The sequence below is a fragment of the Somniosus microcephalus genome, chromosome 20 (assembly GCF_052327205.1).
Source record: "Somniosus microcephalus isolate GS21.2 chromosome 20, FLI_Smic_1.0, whole genome shotgun sequence".
Taxonomy (NCBI): Eukaryota; Metazoa; Chordata; class Chondrichthyes; order Squaliformes; family Somniosidae; genus Somniosus; species Somniosus microcephalus.
In genome coordinates, this window is record NC_141006.1 from 78,494,034 (window position 1) to 78,501,355 (window position 7,322).

Consider the following 7,322-nt stretch of genomic DNA (forward strand, 5'->3'; position numbering starts at 1 on the left):
TCTGAGGGGGATTGACAGGGTAGATGCAGAGAGGATGTTTCCCCTCGTGGGGAAATCTAGAACTAGGGGCCATAGTTTCAGAATAAGGGGTCGCCCATTTAAAACGAGATGAGGAGGAATTTCTTCTCTCAGAGGGTCGTGAATCTTTGGAATTCTCTACCCCAGAGAGCTGTGGAGGCTGGGTCATTGAATACATTTAAGGTGGAGATAGACAGAATTTTGAATGATAAGGGAGTCGGGGGTTATGGGGAGCGGGCAGGGAAGTGGAGTTGAAGCCAAGATCAGATCAGCCATGATCTTATTGAATGGCGGAGCAGGCTCGAGGGGCCAAATGGCCGACTCCTGCTCCCATGTCTTATGTTTTTATGGTCTCATATCAATAGTTTCTCAACCCTGGCATCCAAAGATTTGTATTTACTTACACCTTTCCTTAAAAAAAATGTTGTGGAATAATATGATCCATTTATAAACCCCCCATCACGAGCAGCGCACCATAGCTGTAGTGTCTAGGATCTAAGGATGTGCTGTAGCAACTTGACAAGCTTAATATGGCAACAAATCCCAGCCGCTCAGCCGCCATCACTGAGAAGGACAAGAGAAGCAACGCCATGGAAACACCATCACCTCCAAGTTCCCCTCCAAGTCACACAGCATCCTGAACTGGCTATATATATCATTGCTCCACCATTGTCGCTAGGTCTAAATCGTGGAATTCCCTACCTAACACCATTGTGAAAGCCCTTTCACCACAAGGACTCCAGCAGTTCAAGGAGAAGGTTCATCAATACTTTTTCAGGACAGCTAAGAATGGGTAATAAGTGTGGCCTTGCCAGCATCACCCGCATCCTGGAAACACATTAAAAACAAGTCACTTGGTGCTAAATTTTGACAGCAGGCAAGCTGCTGCCATTAGGTGTGTGTGTGTGTGTGTGTGTGTGTGGTGGGTGTGTGAGCGTGGGTATGCGAGTGTGATGTGCACACATATCTGTTCAAGCAGGACAAGGCAAAAAATAAGAAATATAAGCGCGAATGGATTCAGTTGCATGAGCTCCGAGAGCTGGCTGTAGGTTGGACAGCCCTGATCTAGGGTGTTACACAGACACTTCTTAAAGCAGCTCTACAACCACGATGTACAAGGAGGTCTAAAATCTGCAACTTAAGTCACTTTTAACTTTCTGACGAAGCATTGGGCTGGATTTTGCTACGGGGGCGGGTTGGAGGTGGGAAACCCACATTCGGGCTTGTTGTCCCGCCGCCATGGAGATGTGGCCAACCCACTGGATTTTCCTCTGATTGACCTTGTTGAGCCCGCCCTGTGGGCTCAGCAGGCCAATTAAGGGCCACCCGGCAACAGGTGACGTCACAGACTGACATTTCATCTGTCAAAAGCTTTTGGCAGATGAAATATCAGTGTTTAACAGCTGTTTGAAGCTGTCAAGCACTGAAAAACTGCTAATTCAGCCTCAGTCCTTTCTCAGGATAACTTTAAAATCATTTTGCTGCAGAAACCAAGAAGCTGATTTTTTTTAAAACATCGGAGCTTCTGTGGTTCTTGCAGCCGACTCCCGACACTGGAATGCAGGACTCCTGTAAAGGTAAGTAAAAGTAAGTTAAACTTATTTAAACACTTTAAACACTTGCAAAACACTTACCTTTGCACTCCTGCACCCCTCACTCACCTGAACACTGGGAATCTCGACCCCTCCAAGACCTCAGACCCACGTCCCGCCTCGAAAACTTTTCGTGGTTTGGAGCTGTCGGGAAGCCCACAAACCAGCAATAAAAACCGCGAATAGGCAAAAAACTACCTGTTAACTACCTGTTAACAGGCAGTTTAATTGCCTTTAATCCCTTCCCGCCTCTGGGAGTCGGGTTCCAGCACTTGTCGGCAACCCGACTCCTATGAAATTGACATGGAGGTGGGTTGGAGGCGGGATGGGGTCGGGACCCTCGGATCTCCGATTTTTATCGCCCGCACGCCTCCAACCCGACTCCAGGGGCTTAGGAAAATCCAGCCTATTAACTCTGTTTCTCGCTCCACGGATGCTGTCTGACCTGCCGAGTGTTTCCAGCATTTTCTGTTGTTATTTCATTTTCAGCTGGTAACACTGCCATTAATAGTCCCCACAAATATAAAGGGCAATGCAGACCCAGATTTTCACGGGACGTGTGAGCTGGCATCAAACTAACTACCTCTCGTCATGACCCGCTAAGTGTTGGGCGGTGTGTTTGCCTCATGATGCTACTTCTGTCACAATGAAACCATGCAGACACAGAGAACTAACTTTGCTTCGATTTCCAGGCCCACCCTGTACTTAGCTTTCCTTCGAAGATGACATTTTAAAAAGATTACACGTTAAAACAGGCTGAATAACAGGTTGAAAAAAAAATTAGTGGACGCAATATTTAAAAACAAATCTCGACAATAACGCTCTTTCAGGTTACTATTTAAACTACCACCCCTCCTTGCTAAACACATTGCAATTCAGTAAAAATACAGGATGTATATACTTAGTGTCTCCATACGGTTCGGGGCCTCCAGAGGAAAATGCATGAAGTAAGTTACAAAGTTGAAGTGACAGTAGATGGACTTTGGGAAACTCTGAACGTTCTTGGTACAGTTAAATGGGCCGACAGAGGCTGCAGGTCTCCATGTCTGCTCTGCTCCCCATGTCTGCTCTGCTCCCCTGGGAACACTTACTTGTTGACCTTTTAAATCAGGAGCCCGACCTGACTCCAAGGCAAAGGGGGTTCTGATTCCAGATTTAGGCTACAATCACATTGTGGACTGCAATTTCCTGCAAAAATTTGCACCCAGAGACTCGCGCAATGGCAAAGCAAATGTGCGGCCAGAAAGATCGCGGAGTTTTGGGCGCAAGTGAGTTACGCGACGAAGTAGAATATGCCCAAATCTCCTCAATCTTTCACGATCATCTATCGATCCCTCTGCCAGAACTCACCTCCGCCCATGATAACCGCCCCCACCCCCAACTTACCCAGCCTCATACGCGAATTTCCTGCAATTGCGCTGGTCAAGAAGCTTCAAATTACAACCAGATTTCCAGGTGCAGCAGGAAGCAGTCATTTTTCAGGTGTTTTATAGCTTTCAAAAGAAAAAATTATCCTCTATATTTTCTGTTTCTTTGAATGCATTTTTATGCTATCAGTATATGTCACATTAAAAATTGAAAAGCTTCCATAATTGTAGGTTCTTAAACATGCTGTGCCTACTATGCATGACTGATGGTTAAATAAATTGCAATTTTAATTTTCATACTTAAAGAACATAAGAAATAGGAGCAGGAATAGGCCACTTGGCCCCTCGAGCCTGCTCCGCCATTCAATAAGATCATGGCTGATCTTGGGCTCAAAGCCACTTCCCTGCCCGCTCCCCATAACCCTTCACTCCCTTATCTTGTAAAAATCTGTCAATCTCCACCTTAAATGTATTTAATGACCCAGCCTCCACGGCTCTCTGGGGCAGAGAATTCCACAGATTTACGACCCTCTGAGAGAAGAAATTCCTCCTCATCTCAGTTCTAAAATGGCGACCCTTTATTCTGAAACTCTGCCCCCGAGTTCTAGATTTCCCCACGAGGGGAAACATCCTCTCTGCATCTACCCTGTCGAGCCCCCTCAGTATCTATGGTGTGGGGTTGGCGCTATCCTCGGGCCCCGATTGTTTACTCTGATTTATACCCATTTTTACACCTGGATTTATGCTAATGAGGTTTGCAGGAAATTTGAGCCGAATTTTATATTGGCAGAATGGGCGCGGGAATTTCGGGTGCAACTTCAGGGTTGCACCCTTGCAGGAAATTCTAGGCCTGTAACGGCAGCATTGGTGCAACACAGAAGCACACGGTGTAAATGCACCCCAAGGTACAGGTGCCTGTTGGAAACACGGCAGACAATCCTATAAATACTGAGACCCGAGCTCCCGGTGGCCTGTCACTTTAATTCTCCGCTCCATTCCCACTCTGACCTCACCGTCCTCGGCCTCTTGCATTGTTCCACGGAAGCTCAGCGTAAGCTCGAGGAACAGCACCTCATCTTCCGATTAGACACTCTGCAGCCCTTTGGACTCAACATAGAGTTCAACAATTTCAGATCATAACCTCGGCCCCTATCACATATATCTATTTTCTTCTTTTTTTATCCACAATTTTTGTTTGGCTTTTTTTTCTTCCCTCCCACATGGCAGCTGTCCCTCATTCTGCCAGCGCAATTCGCACCCCATCTAGAGCCATCCTTTATTCCTTAACCTGCCCCATTACCACCTCCTCTCACCTTGAATATCTCTTAATGTCTCTTAACCTCTCCTGCTTTCTATCCTATCACTGACCCTCCCTTTTGTTCTTTCATCCCCTCCCCCTTTTCCCAGCCCCTAAACTTGCTTTCCATTTCCTGCTTCTTTCTCAGTTCTGACGAAAGGTCATCGACCTGAAACGTTAACTCTGTTTCTCTCTCCACGGATGCTGCCCTGGCCTGCTGAGGTTTTTCCAGTGTTTTCTGTTGTTATTTCGGATTTCCAGCATCCGCGGTATTTTGCTATCCTATAGATACTGACCTGACTCCAGTGTCGGTTGTTTGACCAGCCTCTGAGTGCAAAGTGAAATAAATGGGCCGCTGCTCACACTGCTATCTGTCACCTTGTGCACACACACACAAAAAATTGTTTAGACAATGGAAGGAGTGACTACCTTGCCTGGAATGTGTCTGCAGCCAGCTCCAGATGTCACCACGGCAACTGGCAGCCCAGACTGGTTGCAAGCTGATTGACACATTTATCTTAGAATTATATTTCGGGCCTACCAGAACGGAGGTTTGTAAAAATTCACAAAGCTCCACAATATTAACACAATAAAGGGGCAGCAGTCATTGGCCGAGGGTGGCGGCTGTTTCTAAAGTGAGGAGAAATTCCACTTCCCCTTGAGCCAAGTGGAGAGACAGGCTTTGTGCTGCAGCACACTGATATCAATCAGCACACGGTATCTTCTTACAGCGCGCCAAAGCCAACAGGTTGGTACCTATGTTAAGGTTCCACGATTAAGGTCTAATTTCAACACACACAAACAACTCTGTTGAACTTTTGAAGATTAGAGTGGCATTTATTTACCGCAAGCCCCAAAATATAAATCGAGAGTATCCTGTCCGGCTGCATCACTACCTGGTATGGCAACTGCACCGCCGCAGACCGCAAGGCTCTACAGATGGTGGTGAAAGCTGCACAACATACTATAGGAATTAAACTACCTGCTGTGCAGGATATCTACCCCGAGAGGTGCCGGGGGAAGGCCCTGAGAATCATCAAAGACGCGAGCCACCCCAGCCACAACCTCTTCGCCCTGCTCCCGTCCAGTAAGAGATACCGAAGCATACGGTCTCGTACCAGCAGGTTTCGAAACAGCTTCTACCCCCAGGCCATAAGACTCATGAACGAATAATTTATTATTTATTACTGTTGTTTATTTATTATTACTGTATTTCTATTAGTATTTTATTATTGTTATGCCATATTTATTCCAATGTTGGGAGGACTCGTAAAAATCAACATTTCATTGTGCAGTACACACGTCTGCTGCATATTGTAGGGAGTTTGCAAAATTCCCCCACCTCGCCTGCTTTCCGAATCAAACAAAGTTGCCCACTTTTTAAACGTACAAAATGGAGTTCTGGGACACGTGACCAGAAAGCTGCTGGAAGTGAGTCATTTTTCTCCCCAGCAACAAGACTGGAGACAGGGCCTGGAATTCCACAGTCCCTATGTGGATTCCAGGCCAGACATGGAATTGAATATGTAATAGCAAGTCGCCAGTAGGCCGGTAAGAACAATGAACTTGGTTGCACTGCAATCAGGGTTAAGCTAGTTAAAACCATCATCGGGCCCATCCTAACAGATCCAATCATATCAGAAACCGTTTTAGAGGACTAGGCACCAGAGACACCATTGTGTGACTGAAACCAAAAACAATGAGGGCCGGTGATAAGGCCGTTAGTGGGAAATCGGCCGTTTTGCAGCCATTTACAGTTAACGAAGTAACCTGGGACACCGCTCGATCTGGGGGAGGCAAGGCAGATCGAGAGAGTATAACTGTTTTTAGTAAGCAGACAGAAAGAGCAGTTCGAGACACTTCGACTTGGAACACACTTCGGGAGAGACAGCTTCTACACTTCACTTCGATTTCATCCTGGGACTTCGCTGCAAAAGGGAAACTTCGAGGACTCTACTGGGAGAAGCAGTCTCCAAGACGGGGAAGGCTATGCGCAGCAGGCCTATGCTTTGGTAAGCAGGCGAAGCTCCCGGTCCGTACTGCCTCCCGATTTAAACCTGACTGTTCCATCCCCCCCCCCACCCCCGTGCCCACCACCTCAGGCAGGGATTCAGAGTGGAACCAGGAAGACACGGGACGGAGTGCACCATCCCGGTACGGACCGGAGCCCAGAGCGGGCCTCGCTAAATGGCGCAGCCCGACCCAGGAGGGAAGCCTTTTCACCCAGCCAAGGAGGAAGATCCACTACCTGACTGACGGGAGAGTGTGTGGCCAGTGCACACTGAACTTTACCAGGCCAGAACAACTAAAGCTGCAGCCCCAGGACAACCTAAAGGCCTTTGTTCCAATGCATTGGGTGAGCATGAGAGTCTGACCCCCCTTTAGTTCGACCTAGGTTAGGGATAGTGTAGGAGGTGGGGATAAGGCTAAGGGGAGTGTTAATGTGTGATACCCCTCGATGTGTCGTACTCCTTCCCGCACTCGCGTGCCCTCTGTTTTGAATATATAGTATTCCTTTTTTTTCTCTTTTTAAAGTGTATAGAGCTGTAGCCTTGGTTTAGTATCATTGAACCAATTAATTTCTCTGCTTGTTTGTTTTGTTTTATTTTTCTCTCAATAAAACTGTTATTATTTGAACCTTTCACCTGCTTGTCTGTCTCGAGCTTGTTATTCTGCGCATCAGCTGCCTGGTAGGATCCCAGTGTCAGAACTGAGTGGGAGTGTGGGGACGCCTCGAAAACGTCCACTGGGTCAGGCCCGGGCCAAACCGACCACCCAACCAACAACCCCTACAATATATGACAAATAAAATTGAATTGAATTGAATTGAAATCAACATCTATTTTCAATAATTCTTCCCCTCACCTTTGTGGTTATACTTTTCTTCTTATAAGTGAGTCTTGCGAAGTTAGGGCATTTCTTCAGTAGAGCCGAGAAGGTTAAGCCGTGACACTAGGAATCTTCAGAACAACAAGAAAGACTTGCATTTCTATAGCGCCTTTCACCACCTCAGGACGCCCCAAAGTGCTTTACAACCAATGAAGTACT